We start from the raw sequence: 21830 nt of genomic DNA, 5'->3' as shown, positions 1-21830 counted from the left end.
GGACCCCGGGACCTTCTGCAATACTGTGAGAACTAGCTCCGCTCGGCCTCGCCTCTGCAGCCGTTCCCTTCTGGAGCTGGGGGGTCCTTCCCCCTCCCACCTCCTCCCCTGAAGTCCCCCCACCCCTTGATCGGGCAGGATTTGCTGGTGCCTGGGACCCAGCCCGCGGGCGAAGGCTGGGCTCTGCCCGGGAGGGCTACACCCTCCTGGGCTCCCCTCGGCTCCCCCTGCAGCGGCTGGGGTGGGCTGCCCTCATTGTTATTGTTAATACATATTAAACTTTATGGGTAAATTTCCTCTCTGAAACTAATCAGCTCGTTTCCGAGGTAAGTTGGATTTTAAATCTACGGCGAAAATGTACGGAAAGCCTTCCCTCTGGCTAATTTTGTTGGCGATTGGGGGAGTTGTGATGTGGTTTGTGGTGGAACGTGATCTAAGGAGGAAATGTTACACCGGACACTTCCCTGTCTTTGACCTTTTCAAAGGAAGAGGAAGTTAACTGACATTACCGTTCACCCCCAAAAGTCTCGCTTCTTGGGAGGCGTGTGTCCTGCTGAGAATTTTAAAGGGTTTCAGTGTACTTTCCGTGCGCCTGAGGTCTAGAGGTGAACGGGGCTCCGGGCGCGCAGTCTCGTCTCGTGGTGACGGTGCCCGATTTCATGTTGTTTGCTCGCTTGTGTTGTAGCGTTTTGGACAGCTGTGATTGCAAAGCTTTGGTGACGAGGTGCTTTAGGCAGAAACGGGCCGGTGAAGGTGAAACATCGAGTCCGTGAATTCCGCGGAGGTTTAGAAAGGTTACTCCTTCCCTGACCCCCCACCCGCTGTCCTTGTGGAAACCAGTAAGGAATTGTTGGATGGCACTGGCGCTGTGCTCGTGCCTGTCATCGTGGGTTTCAACTTTTGGAGCGAGTGGAGTGTTGCAGCAGAGAAGAAACCTGACTGCTGTGAGGTCACAGATGATTTCAGTGTATCGGATTCTTGTCTGTATGGATCCCTTCGAGAAGTGAAACTTATCTTCCTTCTGGAGTCGTTTCAGGTCATTCTTTTGGTTTCTGTCAAGTAGCATTTTCTCTTATTTCAATATTGTTCGTCCACATTTCTTTCAGTCCAGGCAGTGTGGCTCAGAGGAAAGATTAATTCCATTCCAGTGTGATGTGTGTACTGATTTCATAATGTTTCTATCCTGCATGATTCTGTTCAGTTAGGAATTGTTCTCCGATGAGACTGCTTAGTGCTGATACCTTCGTGTCGCTCATGGAAAACCTGGTTAGTTTTGATCAGTATCCTTAGTTGCTTTCCCGTGGGGGCGGGGGGGGGGGGAAGGTTGCCTAATTTGACTACTTGAAGGTGGAGTTCACTGCTAGATCTCTTGAACTTATATCTAAACTTAATGCCTTGTGAGTTTAAATTCCTTTCTCATTTGTCATTTTTTGTCTTGACTGACCTTAGTTGGTTAGGGTTGTAAGTTTCTATACAGTGCTACCGGGTAAATTACTCCTCAGCAGCATCTTTGAGCTGCCTCAGCAATTAAGATGAAGCCCACGGTATGTGGTGTCGATGTGGAGTGGTGAAAAGGTCTGCAGTGCTGAATATGGCAGAGCTTGGCGAATTTGGTGGCATCTTTCATGGACACAAAGCTGTGACTTACCCGTTTCAAGTAGCATTTCAGAAAGGAAGGACTTAATAATAGCTCTGAGTTAGTTGCATTATAAAAGTAGTTACTCATACTGCAACAGTTGTTAAAGAGGATAAATTTAATATGTAATTTCCAGTGGAGACAATCTTAAATCTATTGTGGTAATATTGGATACTTGATTTTATGTGACTTTAAGTTTTTACTTTGCCTCATGTCATTGAAGCTAAAATTAATTTTCTTCTTGATGTATTCCACAACCCTGTTATCTTCTCTTGGCTTTGCACACTGGAAGGTTGCACTTGCTAAAATCTAGAAGTTTGTATAATAAGTGAAATAGTTACAGATTTCATTAGAACATACTAATGGTGAAATATTACCAATGGTAATGGGCGAAAAAGAACAATTTTGCTTTTCAACCCTGAGAGGGTGTGGGAATTTGTATTTGACAATAGTGGATATTTGTGATACGTTGATATATGAGGGTGGACTCAGGAAAACATGGAATTATCTATTGCAGGGCCGGCCCCTTGTACAGGCTTTCCCCGCCAGGTGAGTGTTCTAGGAACCCACCTGTATCAGTGCACCAGCTGGCGTTGTTGTCAGAGGCTGCGTTCAGCTTCAGTGAATTTTTTTGAAGACTGGATGCCTTTGCCCATTGCATGATGGGTGATTTACAAGCGCACCCGCCCACACCACCCACGCTGAGTGTTCAGCGGTTTTTGACCAAAACCAGCATGTCCTCTGTGTCCCACCCTCCCTTTTCACCTGATCTTGCCCTGAGCAACTTTGGTTTCTCTGGATGAAAAAAGTCCTCAGAGGGAAACGTTTTGCCTGTGTGGAAGAGGTGAAACAAGAAAACGGCAGAAACACTGAAAGGTGTCAGAATTGATGAGTTCAAAAACTGTCATGATCAAGGTAAAAATGTAGTGCATCAGGTGGAGAGCACTTGGAAGGTGACTGAAGTTTGAACATGTAAGAGTAAATATACAGCCTTTAATACATAAATTCTGGGATTTTGGGCCCCCCCTTGTACATAGAAGCATCAAGACTGCAGTACACAGCTGGAGTTGCTCTTTCTGTGGCTTGATTGAATCTCCAGTTCCTCAAAATACATGGGTGCAGTTGTGTTCGAATTGAATTAGTAAGTTCAGCTAGTGTTTTAAATTTGTCAAAATACTAGAAGGGGGTTCACTTGACAAGGTGTCCATTATTTGTACTGAGTGTTCAAGTGACAAATCATAAATGAAGGGAAGTGTCAGTGATAATGGATTTGAATTTAAACTGGAACCTGCCTAAGGCAGACATCAGTATTGCATGGCAGGCGCACGAGGCCATTTCAGGTAGAGAGGCCTTTGCATAGAGGCAAGGGGTTGAGGCTGGTGGAGGGTGGGCAGGGGTATGGGGGTGAAAGACAATAAACTCTGCTATGAAAAGTGCTAATGGCGAGGGAGAAATATGCTTAGAGTTTTCATCACATGATCCAATGTGAATAGTTTATAACATTGGCACTGTAGAATACTTGCCTTGAAATAGGCTCACCCCACTTCCTAGTCTGAGTTTCCAGGAGGCTCTGTTGAGAATCTTAAGAATGATTCTTAACCTTCTCTGGGTAACAAGCAACTTTGATATTTTGGTGAAAACCTGTAGACCCTCTCCACAGAAAACTGTCCATGCACAGGAAATCTTTTACATTTTTAGTTTGTGTGTGTGTGTGCACATGCGCACCTCCACTCTGTTAAAAGCTTAGCCCTTTAGATGGAAATTGCTCACTCACGGATCAGTAAAGATAAATGAGTTTGACTTCAGGTGCCCAAATAGTTCTGACTTAATAGAACAATTTTGTAGTCTGTTATGAACACACAGTGTTCTCTCTATTTATATGAAAAGACTCCAGAGTGTAATTTCTCTCAGGACTGCTGACACTTCTGGGGAGTCTAGTTACTGTTTTGGGGCAGTCAGTTTGGCTTAAGAAAATGAGGGCAGTGGGTTATTGGAAGGAACTAAATTTGGTGAAGGCCTGTGGCAATCTGAAAATGACCTGTGTCCTTAGCTATTTTGTCTTAGATATGAATATATTAAAAATAAATATTTCTCCTCCCTTTTTTGGGTATTATAATTTTTAAAAATGCTTTCTGTGTTGATTTTTCAGTTTAATTTTATAGGCTGAAGCCAGTAATGTTTGCTTTCTTCTTTTGCCTCTTTACCAAAGCTAAATCTGAATAATATTAATAATAGCATGCCTTTAATGAGTGCCTGCTGTTCTAGGAGCCATACATGCATGATTTTAATTCTCAGAAGAACCCTAATGATATAGGTACTGTGTTTTACAGATGAAGAAACAGAAGTCGAGTAACATTCCCAACGTTGTCTATCTAATAAGTGGTGGTCTGCAGTTCAGACTGTGCTATGACTGCCTTATACGGTAGCACGCTACTCCTTACCCTTACCAAGTCTGCATACAGGAATGGGAGGAAGGATACTTTCCCATATTTGATAGCTAGGGCAAGGTCTGTAATCCAGGTAAGAAGCGCTGTGGAGTAATCTAGAACGCAGTGATTCTGTACTGTATTTTAATTAGTTTACAGCCACATAGTGCTAGGCAAATAGGTTATCTTTACTGAGCTTTAAAGCATAGGAGTAGGCCCGCCACACTTGGTTTAGTGCATGTTTTTGCTCGTTCAGAAGTTAAGGTCTCCAGCAAAATAACATAACTAGCAGGTAGAACTCCGTAGCTCATGCAGTGACCAGCAGTCCCTCTACTCCCAAGCCCCACCATTAACAAAGGTGGATCTTTGCCCCTAGAGAGCAGGTCCTTTTTTTTAGCAAAGAGAGAGACCTATGTGAGATGGAGGTAAAGAAGGAAGAAAGTTGTTCCGATGACTGAGCCATGTGGGCTATTGTCTTTGCTGCTGCTACTCCTTGTCCTAGGCTTTCATCATCAAAGGAAGGTACAGTATGTTCTGTCAAGCTAAGAATTTAAACTGCTGGTATGTTGTTTCTCCATGCTGGGTTGCTGATAAGATTTTTACAAAAGGGATACTGCTGAATATATGTTTGGAAACTGTTTTAACTCATAAATAGTATTGCCACATTTTAGCCATTTATATTGAGACTTCAATATAAGTGGCAATTTGTAAAGTTTATTCATTTATTCAGCATCTACTATGTGCCAGACTAAGTGCTAGGTGTAGGGTTGAAAAGCTAAGATAAAGCCTTGGCCCTCAAAGAACTTGGTCCAGACAGATAAACTGACAGAAAACCATGAGGCAAGTGCAATGGTAACTCTGCTTTAAGAGCTTGCTCTGGGGGAAGGAGGAATTTGGGCTTCCTAGAAGACGTTAACTTCAGAGCCAGTTAGAAGGATGAGTGAGAATTACCTGAGGTTTACATAGCTTTCTCTTTCCAGCTGACTTTTCCCCAATGTCATTGCTGTTGCCACTTCATAGAACTTTAGCAAATGGGTGGCAGTCTTTTTCAGGTTTTTAGTAGAAGCAGAGAAGCTGGAGGAGTTACAAGAGAACGTGGTAATCAACATAGTTGCTATAAATTCAGAGTCCCTTCTCCATCATAACCTGAAGAATTAGAATATGAGAAGATACACATCAGAATCTCATACTACTCCCCTGGCTTTCTGGTGTTAGACCAGCTTGGAAAGCGTACCTGCTAGCCTTGAAATACAAGTAGATTTAGCTTGTGTACCGAGAAGTGTGCCTGATTTGGAGTAAACAAGCAATCTGGATTTGAGTTTGGCTCTTCCATTCTAATAGATGTGTTATCTGGGACAAGTCACATAACTGTTCAGGGTATCAGTTTTCCCTTCTCTAAAATGAAGGGGTTAGACCTGTTTATCAGGTGACACTCTTGAATTATAATGACATATGATTCTGAAGATTATAGTTTGAGGTTTGTTTTCTCCCTGCAAGCAGACGGGAAGGGTTTATGTTGTTGTTTCTTAGTCTGTCTGATGGTCAGTGACACTTTTCTGGGGTGACTTACTGATATTGGAAGCGTGCTCACTTAACATTTCATTCAACCAATATTTACAGACTTTCTACTATCTGCTAAGCATTGTTTTTAGGTGCTGAGGGAACTTGCTCTCAAAAGAAGCCTCTGACTTTTGGCTTACTAATGCTAGATTCAGCCAAACAGATTAGAGCATCTCTATGACTTTAAACGTTAGTAGGGAAGATTTTGTAGTCTTTCGGGGGATGGTTTGAAATCCTAAAATAAGGTTGCTGTGGTCAGATGCCGGCTCACTCTGGGTGATGATGATATAGTTAGTTCATTATGAGGTATGAGGGAAATCAAGTTCTAGGATAAACTGTGATGAGACACTGTCTAATTCTGCTTTAGGAATAAAACTTCGAACAGATATAATATGAAAATAACTATTCCTGATTATTGGCCAGGCCTATGACTTCAAGCAGTGTATAAACTGCAGCTGAGATTTGCATCGATGAAATACTGCAGGATTCCAAGCTACTTTTGAATTCTCAAATGGCTCCTAGGTCTTGGGCTTGCTGCCAAGCAGAAGTTTTTCACTCTCCTGTAGCCTCAGTTGGAATTTGAGATAGATTAAACTATTTTAAGTGCATTTGAAATTTGTTAGTTTTTATGACCTGTATTAACTAGTAGTTGTTTTGTACTTTTTCAAGCCCAGTGTGTGTGTTCCCTGACACTTAATGAGACGTTGCATTTTGTCAGCAGAATGTAAACTCCATGAAGGCAGAGATTTTTGTCAGTTTTGTTCACTATTAAATTGCTAGCACCACCCTGGCTGGTGTGGCTCAGTGGAGTCAGCACTGGCCTGTGAACCAAGGGGTCACTGATTTGATTCCAAGGGGTCAGGGCACATGCCTGGGTTTTGGGCCAGGTCCCCAGTAGGTGTTGCTTGAGGGGTAACCACACATTGATGTTTCTCTCTCCCTTCTCCTCTCTAAAAATAAGTAAATAAAATCTTTAAATAAATAAATTGCTAGCACTTAGAACAATGCTTGGCAGATAGTAGAGAGTTTAAATATTTGTTGAATGAAATGTTGATTAAATTAGACTCTGGGAATCAGTTTTAATATAAGTTTATGGGTGAATATAGAGGGCATCACAGCTCAGTTTTAGCACTCAAGGCTGCCCTAAAATTGTTTTGTATTAATGTGTCGTTGAGTTGAAAATAGTTCCAGGATTTCTTTTGAGATGGAATAGTGTGACTCTGTTTATAAAGCCATCTAAAGTGGCTGAGTTGCACTTATAGATACTGAGGATTAGGATTGGTATAAAGGCCAAAGAGAAAACGTTATAGTCAAATGTAACTATTAAAAACTTGTGATTATCAGAGTGACATAATTAAATCAGAAAAATTAAAAAATTCAGACAAGTAGCCCTGGCTGATGTGGCTCAGTGGTTGAGCACTGGCCTGTGAATCAAGGGGTTGCTGGTTCAATTCCCAGTCTAGGGCATATGCTTTGGTTGCGGGCTGGGTCCCCAGTGGGGGGGTGTGTGAGAGGCAACCACACATTGATGTTTCTCTCCCTCTCTTTCTCTCTCCCTTCCCTCTCTAAAAAAATAAATAAAATATTTTTAAAAATTCAGAAAAGTAAAAAAAAAATCATCCATAATTTTAGTACATAGAGATAATAATCACTGTTAACACTTTGATGTAGTTTTTCCTGTCCTTTTTTTTTTAAGGTTTTATGTATTTATTTTTAGAAAGAGGGGAAGGAAAGGAGAAAGAGAAGGAAAGAAACTCAATGCGTGGTTGCCTCTTATACATCTGCTACTGGGGACCTGGCCCGAAACCCAGTCATGTGCCCTGAGTGGGAATCGAACCAGTGATACTTTGGTTCTCAGGCTCACGCTCAGTCCACTGAGCTACACGAGCCAGGGCTGGACTTGATTTTTTTTCTAAAGATTTATTTACTTATTTCTAGAGAGGGGAAAGGAGGGAGAAAGAGAGAGAGAGAAACATTAATGTGTTGCCTCTCACGTGGCCCGCAACCCAGGCATGTGCCCTGACTAGGAGTTGAACCTGTGATGCTTTGGTACGCAGCCCGAGCTCAATCCACTGAGCTATGCCAGCCAGGGCTGGACTTGATTTTTAATGGACTTAAAATTCTGTCTTTTTTTTGTAACATAGCTTACTGTCAAATTGCATATATGGTTTTGTATCTTTTTAAAAAGATTTTATTTATTTCTAGAGAGAGGGGAAGGGAGGGAGAAAGAGAAGGAAAGAAACAGATGTGCAAGAGATATAGTATATATTGGTTTGTTGCCTTTCACATGCCCCCAACTGGGGACCTGGCCTGCAGCCCAGACGTGTGTGCCCTGTCTGGGAATCCAACCGGTGACCTTTTCGTTCGTAGGCTGGTGCTCAATCCACTAGCCACACCAGCCAGGCCAGTTTTGTATCTTATATTGTTACTTAACTATCTGCCAGCAAAAGCCACCTTTGAATAGTTTTATTCTTCATCAGTTTGGAATGAACTATTTTTGTTCCTTTGTAAAGGTTTTCTTGAGGATACCCATTTACCTTTGGCTTGTAGTTCGGAAGTTATGATGCCCATTAGAAAGAGAAGGGTTCAAATCTTTATTGATAAGTTAAACATTTTTGAGTTATTATGCCTGTAATGTTTTGCATTATTTATATTGAAACTCGATGTGACCTCACAGGTTTTTTTCTTCCTCTACGGTTATGTATTTTTTTTTATATTACCACTTTGAATCTGTCTTCATCTATATATTCAAGTATATCAAATTAAAAAAAAAAAGACTGGTGGCCAGGGTGGTATTTATTAGTTATGAATTGTATACATATGTGATACCTCCTTGATTTCTTTATTTGGTTTTCGGGGAGTTTTGGTGTTACATGGAGTGATTGAAGGAGGCGGAAAAGACCATAAGGGATTCACGTGGGATTAGGAAAACAGGGTTGAAGTATGGAAACAAACAATTTTGGAATGACAAGGGGGGTGAAACTAGGTGGCATTGGAAAGTAAGCCAGTTTTGAGCCAGAATACAGTATTTTTTTTAAACTAAATTTATTGGGGTAACATTGGCTAATAACATTATTTAAATTTCAGGTGTACAGCATTATAGTTTGACATTTGTGTGCTCTGTTGCAGTGATCTTCAACTGGTGTACCGCAAGAAGTTTTAAAACATACACCGACCTCTTCTTCCCTTAGACTGTCATATATAAAACATGACAACAGCCAACACAACTAATAGCTAGCTGGTGTGAATGAATCAAAATTATACTTACTTTAAAAAATTTTAAAAACGTTTATTGATTTTGAGAGAAAGAGAGAGAGAGAGAGAAACATCAGTTGGTTGCCTCTCATAGGCTCCCTGACTAGATTGAATCCACAGTGTGCCCTGACTGGGAATTGAACCCCCAACCTTTTGGTGTACGGCATGACGTAACAGCTGAGCCACATCAGCCAGGACAAATTATACCTATTTGTTTTGTCATATTGGCAAAATACATTTTTTGGTGTGCCACAGAATTTTAGTAATTAGTATATATGTGGCATAAGATGGAAAAGGTTGAAAACTGCTGCTTTATCGGGTGCTCACCACCCAAAGTCTAGTTTCCTTTCATTACTAATGTATTTGTAGAATACAGTATTTTTGCATTGAGAATGGAAAGGACTGAACCTTAAAGACAGAATTGGGGATGTAAGAGAGGAAGAATGAGGGAGCCCTGGCTGTTGTGGCTCAGTGGATTGAGTGCTGGCCTATGAACCTAAGGGTCGTTGGTTTGATTCCCAATCTAGGGCACATGCCTGGGTTGCGGGCCAGGTCTCCAGTAGGAGGTGCATGAAAGGCAACCACACATTGATGTTTCTCACCCTCTCTTTTTCCCTCCCTTCTCCTCTCTCTAAAAGTAAATTAAAAAAAGTGAGGTAGATGGCTCCTTTTATTTTTTATTTTTATAGAAAATGGCATATAAGAAACAATTTGAACTGAGAGAGGAATTAAGTGTAAGACGAGTTTGGAAGGTGGAGGGGAGTGGATTGTGGGAGTGGGTCATGAAATATGCATGGTACGTGCAGGGTTGTAGGGATTCTGATCCATGTACTTGGAGTGGAGGATTCTTGTGGTAGAACACTCAAGATAGTGGGTCCTGGTTGTAGAAGGTTTTGAGTGAATATAAGAAGAGAATGGTAGACTTCAAGCCATTACATTTTTAAACAGCTCTATTGAGGTATAATTCCCATACCAAACAACTCACCCATTTAGAGTGTATAAATGTAGTGTTTTTGAGTATATTCAGAGTATTGTGCAGCTATCACCACAGTTAATTTTAGAACATTTTCATCACTCCCAAAAGAAACCTACTAGACTTCCCATTTCCCCCTAGTTCTCTCTGTTGTAGAAAGTAGTAATCTACTTTCTGCCTCCAAAGATTTTTCTGTTCTGAACATTTCATATAAATGGAATAATATGTAGTCTTTTGTGACTGGTTTCTCTCACTTTGCATAATATTTTCAAGGTTTATCTGTTATAATTGTTTTTGTACTACTTTTTCCGTTAATCGTTGTATAATATTCCAAGTATCGCATTTTCTTTTTTCATTCATCAGTTTGTGGACATTTAGGTTGTTTCAACTTTTGGCTGTTACAAATAATTATGAACGTTTTTGTGTGGATATGTGTTTTCTTTCTCTTGGGTATGTACCTAGGAGTGTGGTTGCTGGGTTTTATGAGGTAACTTGGTGTTTAACATTTTGAGGAATTACCAAGCTGTTTTTCATAGCGACTGCCACTATTTTTTCATTTCTAGCAGCATTTTATGAGGGTTCTAACACGTGTTACCTGTCTTTTTGCTTATAGGCCATCCTAGTGGGTGTGAAGTGGTATCTGACTGTGGTTTTGATTGGCTTTTCCTTGATGGCTAGTGATGCTGAGCATCTTCTTGGGTACTTACTGGCCATTTATCTTTGGAGAAATGTCTGGTTAAATCCTTTGCCCAATTTTTAATGCTTTTTTTTTTTGTTACTGAGTTGTACGAGTTCTTTATAGATTCTGGATACAAGTCTCTTCTCAGATACAACATTTGCAAGTATTTTCTCCCATTCAGTGGTTTGTGTTTTCACTTTCTTGATAGAGTTCTTCGAAGCACAAGTTTTTAGTTTTGATAAAGTCTAATTTATGTTTTTCTTTTGTCACTTGTGCTTCTGTATTTTTTCTAAGAAGGCTTTACCTAACCGAAGGTTGTGAATTTCACTCCTTTGTTTTCTTCTAAGAGTTTTATAATTTTAGCTCTTATGTTTAGATCTTTGATCCATTTAGCGTTAATTTTTGTGCATGGTGTGAAGAAGGGGTTCAGGTTTATTCTTTTGTATGTGGATATCCAGTTATTTCAGTACCTTTTACTGGAAAGATTATTTCCCAATACTGAGCTGTCATGACATCTTGTCAAAAATCAGTTGCATTTCTTTTGTTTTGTTTTGTATTGGAAAACTGTCGTGATAAAAACAGTATTTTTGAAGATTTTATTTGGTTGAGTTGTGCAAGTTGAAATAAGGAACAGGAAAGATTGGGAGAGTCGGAATGGTGTCACAGAACTGTGTGTAAAATTTTACAATCCATTCACTCCTGCTTGAGACGGAGTGAGGCGTGCTATATATAAAATACAGTCTACTGAACAAATGAACTTTGACCATTTCTACCTTTTGCATAATGCCTAGAAAACCTGAGAGCCCCTCAAAAGAGATTTTGACTACTTCTCTTATTAAGCTAAATTCCTGTTAGGCAATGATAACTTCGTAAAAAATAAACTGGGTATGTGACTATTTTGCTGTCCTGTGAAGAACTGAAATTGTGAACAAGATATAAATTCTTGGATTATTGTATTTCATATAGAGTGTTAGTTTTGTCCCAAGGCATTTATATAATTTACAAGTGAAATTTGATTTTTTATTTATTAGGTTATACCCTTGGGCTATTCTAATGTATTATTATAAAGGAGCAAAATCAGGAAATACTGCTAACCTCTGTCTAACAGGATTCTTTTTGCTCTTTAGGAAAAGACCACATTAAAGAAGAATCTTTTTATAACCTTTCACATCTAATAAAAAATAGGGTTTATTTGCTTTGGTTGAAGATTTTCCACACACACAAAAAAGCCTCTTCAAATGACTGGAAATATTATAGTTTGGGAATGTGGTTGCTGATTTTTATAGATTATATCTTTTTTGTTTTATAAATTATGCATATCTTTAGCTTAGCTTTTGCTAAATATGCAAAGGAAGTGGGTCTTAATTAACCTTTGTAGAATTTTAATGACATCAAATACCTGATTAATATTGTTGAGTCTTTTTGAGGCTGTTATATTCAGCTGATACTCTCAAAATTACATTGTTGATCTTTTTCAGAAAGATAAGAGTTTGGGACCAGCCCAGTTTCATGAGGTAACTACTAGCAGGCAGCAGTGTACTTGACCTTAGTTTATTACCTTTTATGTTGTGACTGGGTGAGTGTACTTGAATGTGGTACATGTTAGGTAAGTCAGTGATTTCATTCTAGACCTTTTTAAAAAAATCATAATAAAAAAAAAACCCAAGCATATAGGTGTGCTTTAGCTTATTTTCCCTTTCCATAGTCTGCTTGGGGGAACTCTTGGTGTTTTTCTCTGGCCCCTCCCCCAGGAGCATTTGTTCCCAAGACTGAGGAGGTAGAAAGGACTTGACTAAGCATCAGGTTTATGGCAGCCCAAACTGATTTTGAGGTCTTTAGTAACAGTGACCACTCTGACTTATTAGTGGGGTGACCTTAGGTCCCCTTCTGTTACAGTCCTGGTTTGGACGGTATATTATATGGTCACTGTATAACTGGGAACCATTTTATAGCTTAGAAAGTTAGGAGTCTTTTTTTTTTAAAGATTTTATTTATTTATTTTTAGACAGAGGGGAAGGGTGAGAGAAACAGGGAGAGAAATATCAATGTGTAGTTGCCTCTTGCATGCCTCCTGCTGGGGACCTGGCCTGCAACCCAGGCCTGTGCCTTGACAGGGAATCAAACCAGTGGCTCTTTGGTTAAGTAGGCTGGCACTCAGTCCCCTGAGCCACACCAGCCAGGGTGAAAGTTAGGAATCTTTATGCTATTTCTACATGTGTTACTAAATGCCTTGTGAGTCATTAAAGCATTTTATAAACCTTGGTCAAACAATTTATGTTTGATCTTGTAGTAATAAAAGTCTTTGAGTTTAGCATGTTAATTAAATAGGAGCAAAGTACTGTCAGCCCCCTTTAAAAAAAAACTTTATTTGAACGAATTTTAGACTTATAGGTAAGCTGTCAAAATAGTACAAAGAGTTCCCTTTAACCCCTCACCTCCTTTCTCTAACGTTAAATCTTCCCATAATCATAGTACAGTTATCAAGAACAGGAAATTAACATAGATACAGTATTATCAACTGAATTACAGACCTTATTAAGGTGTTTATCAATTATTCCACTGTCCTATTTCTATTTCTGTTCCAGGATCCCACATTGCATTTAGTTATTATTTCTCCTTAGTCTCCTTTAGTTATGGTTGTTCCTCAGTCTTTCCTTATCTGTTGTGACTTCTGTGTCTTCAAAGGTATGAATTAGTTATTGTATAGAATGTCCCTCAGTTTGGGCTTACTTGGTATTTGCTCATGCTAAGCGTACCAAAAAGAATTCCTTCTCAGTGCATCATATCAAGAAGTGCATGATGCTGACATGGTTATGATTACCGGGACTGCTTGGTTCACTTGGTGTCTGTAGGTCTTTCTACTGTCGAGTTACTGTCTTTACCTTTATAGTTGATAAGTATCTCATGGGAGACTTCGCAAATAATGCTTCTCCTCACACGTTGACCCATGAAGTTTAACAATTAGTAGAACTTACATTTAAATTTATTAAGTTTGTGGTTGCATAATTGGGACTTCCTGTTTTCTCTTTCCTCCCACATTTATTAATTGTAATTCTATGAGAAGCAGCTCTCTTTTCCATTTATTAATTTTATTATTTATATCACCGTGGACTCATGTTTATGTATTTTATTCTGTGAGTTAAAATCCAGTACTATTAATATTTGTTTTGTTGCTCAAATTGTTCCAGTTTTGGCCTTTAGGAGTTCTGCACATTGGGTCCTGTGTTCTTTCAACAAGCCAACATTTTTTTGTTTTTTAAGCATTTCTTTACTTTCTGGCACCTTAAGATGTTCCAGCTCATCTTGTATTTTCTCTGCCCCATTCCTGGAATCATCTACTTCTCCAAGACATCCTGGTTCTTTGTACTGGAGAATGGTGTTAATGACCAAGATATGGGCCTAGGTATGCTCATTGTTACTGGAATGTTTTGCTTCTAGGTACCAGAGCTAGGAAGTATATGTATGTATACTGCTTTACCTATGTACACACATCTATATATCTGTATTTGTCTGTATAGTGTATATATTAACCACGAGTTTATATTCCATTGCAATGCTGCCTAGTTTGTTTAACTTTCCCCTTTTTCTTATTTAACTTTCTCCAACAGTGAGAAACCTGGTTCTTAGATAGCAGTCTATTTACTTATTTAATTATAGTATACACATAGCATAGTTTGAGAATTGCTAACTCTGTTCCTCTGCTTTTGGTTTTAGTTTATTTTATGGGTAAGTGAAACATTACTATGGTTCCAAGTCAGAGTTATGTTAAAAAATATATTCAGAAGTGTTACTCCTCCTATCCCTGCTTCTCAGTTTATGTTTCCTTTCTTTTCTGTCCATACCTGTACGTAACCATTCTCCTTAATTTCCAGTTTATCCTTCCTGTGTTTGTTTTGCACAATTTGAGTGGATTCCTGTATGTTTTCTTATATCCCCTTTCTTACATGTGATCATGGGCAAATCACAGAACCTCTCTGAGATCTAGTTTTCTCATCTGTAAGATAGGGGAAATAGTACCTCCCCTTTTTTCAAAGGATTATGATAATGATTGAGATAATGAAAGAAAATGCTTTGTAAACTTTATGATATGATATAATTTATAAGGTAATACATTAGTGGTTTCTGTCCAGGGAAATGCACTCGACTTCTCTGTCATTGTAATAAACACAGTACAAGAAGCATTTGTTACTATTTATCAAAATTCCTGGTGAAAACAGTTCGAGAGTTAGTTTTTTCTGTTGTCATTCTGATGTTTCATTTTCATTATTTTTACCAGTTTCCAGTGTGGTTTCAGGTTATTGCGGCATATCACATGTAATTCCTTTTTTTGTTTTGGAGCTTGGCCAGCATCTGCATTCTCCAAGAATGGTGTTTTTAGTCCATACTAATATTTGGTCATATTTACAAAGGATCAATTACTGCTTATGTTAGCAGAGAAGATAAAAAAGAAATATATAGCAGTTTTTTTCCCCCTTTTTTGTGGTTTAGAGACTTTTATGTTTAGATTGTAATGGAACTGGTAGGTCCAGTGTGTGCTTCATTTCTGACAGTTTAGTCGGAAGATATAGATGTTTACAGTTTTTTAAGATTTAAGAGAGGAGAAGGAAGGGAGAAAGAGTGGGAGAGAAACATCAATGTGTGGTTGCCTCTTGTATGCCCCCTACTCCCCAGTAGGCATGTGCCCTGACTGGTAATCAAACCAGTGACCTTTTGGCTCGCAGGCCAGAGCTCAGTCCACTGAGCCACACCAGCCAGGTGTTCCACATTCTTTGAGTTTGCCTAAGAATAAATTCTTTGGATGAGATTTAAGGTTCAAAGATATATGGTAGTTATCCGTGTGGAACCCATGGACGAAGCAACTGTATTTTTTTTTAAGTCTTTAAATCTTTTTAAAGATTTTATTTATTTATTTTTAGAGAGGGGAAGGAAGGAAGAAAGAGAGAGAGAGAAACATCAATGTGTGGTTGCTTCTCATGTGGTCCCTTTGGGGACCTGGCCTGCAACCCAGGCATGTGCTGTGGCTGGGAATCGAACCTGCAACCCTTTGGTTCATAGCCCACGCTTAATCCACTGAGCTATGCCAGCCAGGGCCTATATATTTTTTTATTTTTCTTAAATTTTGAATGCCAGGTCTGGCGAATTGTTTTACTTGGAGGAATTAAATTGGTTATTGTAAGTTATAGATCATATATACTTTAAATATAGCAACCCCTTTAATTAACCGTATATTTATCAAACACATAGTCTAGATACAGAAAGTAAGTCTACCCATGCTTTTAGTGAAATTGAAGGCTGTGGTCTGTCTGTTCATATGGTACCACGTGTTCAACTTCGTGTCAGTTGTAAGGACATTTGGAAGAACCCTCCAATTGGTCAAAATAGCCTTCGGAAACATACTGCTGGTTATTCTTAATTTTTCTATTTGGAGAGAAGTAATCTTTCTTTTGTATTCCAGAGTCATACAGGGTGGAGCAAAAGTAGGTTTATAGTTGTTCATATGGAAAATAATATAATATTTAAGAAATAATAATACAAGAATAAACTGTTCTGCACACCCACAGCTGTAAGCCTACTTTTGCCCCACCCTGTATTTGTGGAAGTAGCACAGCTACTATTCACCTGAAGGCTCTGCTGAATGGCAAAGAACAGCTAGTAATGGTAAGGCTAGGATGCTCAGTGGAGAGTGAAAAAACTAATGGAATCTCAAGAGTAAGAGAAGTAGAAAGGGGAAGGGATATGGTAGTCATTGTTTTGATACCATAGATTGAGCTACGTGCCTGATGGTTAGAGGAAAAACAATGATTATTTATTAAATTACAAAAGGAGGAAGCGTTTCCTAAGTAATAGTTTTTGAAGACCTAAGACCCACTAACTCGTTTGGTCATTAGAAGAAGGTGAAGATTGTGCAGGATGGATGGAGATAGACAGGAGACTACCTGGCAGGCCCATTGAAGGTTTTCCAAGGTTTGACTGATGCAGTATAGTCCGGAGGGAAATGCAAAGGAAAGGATGGTCATTATCATAAAAGCTGTCAAAAGAGGAGATTTAGAATATCCTTGATGAAAGAAAAAAGCAGTTAAAACCGATTTCAAGGCTTTGAGACCAAAAGTGTTGATGGAGCATCAAAGATGTAGGATTTAATTTTATGTCATGATATGAGATAGTGTGCAGATAAATTCAGTTTAGGACATGTTGGGTTTGAAATGAGTGGAACATCTTCTCTTATTCTTTTAACAAATGGAGATAACTGGACGTGTTTGGATATAGAGTGATGGGAGTCAGCTGAACAGAAAGGGCTGGAAAAACAAATGTGTGAAAATAGAAGCATAACAGACAGTGAAGGTAAAAGCGAAAGTTCTTAGTCATCCATGCAGTATCCGGTGATTTGATGCAGATGATGGAGCTACAGAAAAGAGGAAGAAGCTGCTATAGAGGAAAGAGAACCAAGAAAAGCACAATCTGTTCAAGCTTTAGAGATTAGGCTCCCACTGAACTTTATGTAGTTGGAGAAAGTGGCATTTGATAAAGCTCTGAACTCTGCCTAAGTAACTGTTCCTACATTTAAGGAAGATTCGGACTGAGAAATTTTTTCTGCTTTTCTTTTTCTTTAAAAAATTTTTTTAAATTGATTTGAGAGAGACAGAAACATTGATTTGTTGTTCCACTTATTTATGCATTCATTGGTTGATTCCTGCATGTGCCCTGACCAGGGTTCAAACTTGGAAACTTTTGGTGTATGGGACAATGCCCCAACCACCTGACCTTCCCAGCTATAGCAGTAATCAATATTTTATAATAAAATAAGTTTAAAAAGTACTTAAATCTCTTTCTGTATACTTAAGTTACTCATAGGCTGCTATTGGGATTCTGGGCAGGCATTATTATGAAATTGTTCATTTGAATTCACATTTTTAATAAAATATATTTATATGCTAACCAGGAATTAAGCATAGAATAGTAAATTCATTGTCACCACCCTTAATTGATAAATTTTAAGCAGAAAAAAAGGAACTGATATTTGAGTTAGCTATTCTTAACCTCATTAGTTTGGGTTGATGTATAATTTCTTAGGCTTTTTGAAATAGTGGAAATAGATTGTGGATGATGACTCTGCAGTTCAAAGGAGTCTTGACTGAAAAGTTGGGAACTGCTTTGTTCAGTATTGGTACCGACTGGGAACCGGTTATTTGGCAGAGTTGGGATACTTTCTCCAAAGGTTCTATAGAGAAATGCTTTCTGTTTTCTTGTTTATGTATTCTAGCTTAATCAATAGCACTGACAGTGTGTCCTGGAATTAGTGCTGAGGAATTAGAAATAAGACATAGTGCTGGCCCTCAAGAAATTTATAGCCCTAGTGCAGGAAACAGATATATAATAGGAAGGGAAGTAAACAGAAGTCAGCAAGCATAGGACCTGTGGGAGCTCTGAGGAAGGTCACTTAGGCCCGAGGGTAAGACTTACCAAAAACATTTTTTGAGAGGAATGAGGGGAGAGGCTTCCTAGGGAAGGGGACACCTCTAAACTGAATCTGGAAGGATGCATGAGCCATAGATGGTGGTAGGAGAGAGAATATTCCAGCTGGGAATCAGCACATAAACTCAGGACAGGGGAAGGTGACTTGTTCCATTGCTAGAGCAACAGTGTGGATAGGGAGAAGTAGGCAGGTTATCAGAGGCTGTAGAAAGGACCTTATAAACTATGTTAAGGAGCTTGGATTTCACGCAGATGGCAATGGGAAGCCGTCAAAGTTGTAGGGTGGAGAATGATCATGACCAACTCATGTTTTAGAAGGATGCTTTTGGAAGGTTGCAGGAGGGAGATTGGGTATATTTGTTGTAAATGATTCAAATCCAAGAATGATGTGAGTTTTAATTTTTACTTGGGACTTTAAAAAGTTTGTACTTACTTTTTCTAAGGATGACTTTTAGTTTGTTTACTCTTTTATCTGCAGTTTCCTAAATTTATAAATCACGTAGGTATTTTTGTTCAAGAAAACTCAGAGCTGGGTAAATTTGCATGCTTGTTATTCAACCCGCATTTAAGGATTACTTGGACTTTGTATATTTTAAAAAACAGATATAGGTCTAAAGCTTCAGCCTTTGTTTATAATTAGTACATGATTAGTACCAGATTCATAGTAGATAGCTTATAAGTTTATAAGTTTATAGTTTATAAGGCATATTGTCTTGGTATTCAAATATGGCACATTGAATAGTGAAAGTACCTGCCTACTGAAAGTTAGGCATCTTTGGTCATAGTGCTAAGAGGCACACACACACACACACACACACGTCCTCATATATGCATATGACAGGTTTGAACTGTAGATTTTTAAAAATCTAAGAAATGCATTTTCTGTTATATTCTTAATAACATTTTTTCTTTAGCTTTTGTAAGACTATAATATATGATACATGTAACAGATAAAATATGTGTTAATTAAGGCTTCTGGTCATCAGTAGATTATTAGTACTTAGGTTTTGGGGAGTTAAAATTATATGCAAATTTTCTGAGCAGGGGTTTGGTGCCCCTAGCCCCTACATTGTTGAAGGGTTAACTACATATTTATTTTTATTTTTATATTTATTTATTTATTTATTTATTTATACATAGTGTGTGTATATATTTGTTATATATAAAATTATATATAGTGCGTACACAATATGTGCATATTGTGTGTATATAACATATATATACACGTGTATATATAGTTTAGCTAGGAATTTGAAATACTAGGTTAATTTGATTGCTTTTGAAATGAAAAGGGAAGTTGTGTAGGCGTAGTGCTTACATGAGCCATTGGATATGAAATAGAAAGTTAGACCAGTCCAATTCTTCACTGGAAATCACAACTTTGAAAACATTTTTTGGAGGGGATCCTTCTTATGACAGAAAGATTCCTAAAGATGAAACACACTTGGCTCTGGGAAGTGAAACCGAGTTGAAAATACTCAAAACCAGAACAAGGGAAGGTTATTCCATTTAGTTTCATGTTTAGCTTCTTTGGCTCTCTCATGAAAGATTAGCAGTTCATATTTTATTTGCTTGTTTTTCAGTTTCTTTTTCTGTACTTTAAATATTTAATATTGTGTGATTTTTTTTTAAAGCCCCTTATTTGTTTTTCTTACTGGAAGCACTTTTTCCTGTGTCTGAGCATGTAGAACATTAGTAGTCTGTGAAGAGACTCAGGCTATTGCAGTCAAAGGCACATTCCTAGTTGTAAGAAAAGTTTTAAATGTTTTTTTTTAAGGCACTTAAATTATTTATACTTTGAGAAAAGAGATTGTTCACTGTGCTTTAGTAGCCAGTACCTAAGTTCATTGCTTCTTAACCCTGAGAAAAACGGGGCTTGCTGACAGCAGGTGGTTTTACAGGCCTGTGAAACTGGACAGCATGTTCAGCAATGTAAACAATGGCAGCCGTTTTTTGCTGGCATCTCTGTTGTTCAGAGTGTAATGAAACTGCTTCTCACAAATGGCTTCACTTGCTGACTCATCTTCCAGCCTGTAAACAACCATAGTATCCAACATTATTTAGTGCTGGGATTGAGAATAAAAAGAACCAGTCTTAGAATGTGAGGGTTAGAATAGATCAAGGAAATCCTTTAATTCAGGTGGCCTCAGTTATCAAAAAATGTCACTGTGGCAGATGCCAGAGTTATAAGACTTAGTGATACTTCTATTTAGAGTGCCATGAGAATCTTCTAAATGATCAAGGATTTTTTCTGTCTGCAAATCCTTAAGGTGTACTTCTTAGCTTTCCTTTAAAACTAACACATTGTTCTGAAGGTGCCTGTGAGCAATGTATCGGGACAGCACACTATTAATGATGGCCATAGAGTGCAGGGGGACTGTGGGAAGGAAGTAGACTGAATTGCCTTGTCCCTGAAACTTTTCTAACATAATGAGAAAATAGATATGAGAAAGAAGCGTGGAACACTTAGGAGTCAACTTATTAGCAAGTGTATAATCTGATTCACCTGATACACTATGAAGGAGGCTTATAATAATTTATGTGAGCTCTTAGAGCAATGGTTTAGATTTTTGACACAAAAAAGTCACTTGCAGAAATGAAAACCTCCCGTAGATTTTAATTCTGTAGTACAGAAACTACCCTCCAGGAAACTCATGTACATTTTTCACAGACAACTCATTGAAAACCATTGACCTAGAACAGCAGGTCCTAGAAATTTAAAAAATACATATTTATTTATTTTTTAGAGAGAGGGTAAGGGAGGGAGAAAGAGAGGGAAAGAAACATCGGTACATCAACTGGTTGCACGCCTGTAGCTGGGAACATGGCCTGCAACCCAGGCATGTGCCCTGACAGGGAACTGAACCAATGACCTTTCGGTTTGCAGGCTGGCACTGAATCTACTGAGTCACACCAGCCATGGCTACACTATTAAAATTTATTGAGAGCTCACAAAACTCTTGTTACATAGGCTACCTCTGTTGATACGTACAGTATTAGATGTAAAAACAAAAAATTTAAAAATATACTGTTGATTAAAAATAATAGTAACAGACCCACTATATGTTAACATAGTTTGGAAATGAAAAAAATAGCTTATTCAGAACAAAAATGTATTGAGAAGTGACATTTTTTATTTTTGCAAATCTCTTTAGTGTCTAGTTTAAGAGAAGATATATGATTGAATTCTCATATCTGCTTCTGCATTCATTCTGCTGTACATTGTTTTGTTTGGAGAAAGTGTCTCACTCAGGTACATTGTAGGGAAGGAGAGGAGTTTTTAAGTTTCAGGTAATTGTCATTATTTATTATTATGACAAGCAGTGTTTCTTAAAGGTAGTTTTGATCTGAAACCTGAAACCATGTCCATGAGCATTGCATGCACTTAAGTCTGTTGGTGTGTATTGCACTTTTTAAAGAAAATTGAAGTACAATTGACGTAACAGTTTTGGGTGTACAACATGATCCAGTGTTTTTACATATTGGGGAATGTTCACAATAGTAGGTCTAGTTAGCATCCGCCTATGTGCTTAGTTTTTTCTTGTGATGACAACTTTAGAGACCTACTCTATTAGTAACTTTTAAATAGGCAATACAGTATTTTTAACTGTTGTCCCTACGCTGTATATTACACCCCATGGCTTATTTTATACATGGAAGTTGTACCTTTTACCATCTTTACCCATTTATTTTACCCCCGCCCCCCCATATATTGCACTTTCAGTGGATGTTTTGTCCATGCGTGATTTTCTAATATGCCTCAGTCATTTGGAAATAATGATTCATTAAGTTATGCACACTTTTCAAATGTTCATATATTTCTTTATA

The 21830-nt window shown here is 38.4% G+C and overlaps 1 protein-coding gene across 7 annotated transcripts in view; it reads left to right on the top strand.

The window, feature by feature from the left end:
* EIF4G3 (eukaryotic translation initiation factor 4 gamma 3) overlaps window positions 1–21830 on the top strand; it is a 288954-nt gene that overhangs the window by 377 nt on the left and 266747 nt on the right. The gene's annotated exons all lie outside the window — the stretch shown is intronic.

Source organism: Phyllostomus hastatus, unplaced genomic scaffold (assembly GCF_019186645.2).
Source record: "Phyllostomus hastatus isolate PE091 unplaced genomic scaffold, TTU_PhHast_1.1 phas_scaffold_182, whole genome shotgun sequence".
Lineage (NCBI taxonomy): Eukaryota > Metazoa > Chordata > Mammalia > Chiroptera > Phyllostomidae > Phyllostomus > Phyllostomus hastatus.
Note: the sequence above shows the minus strand (reverse complement) of the source record. Positions and strands in the feature narration are given on the sequence as shown.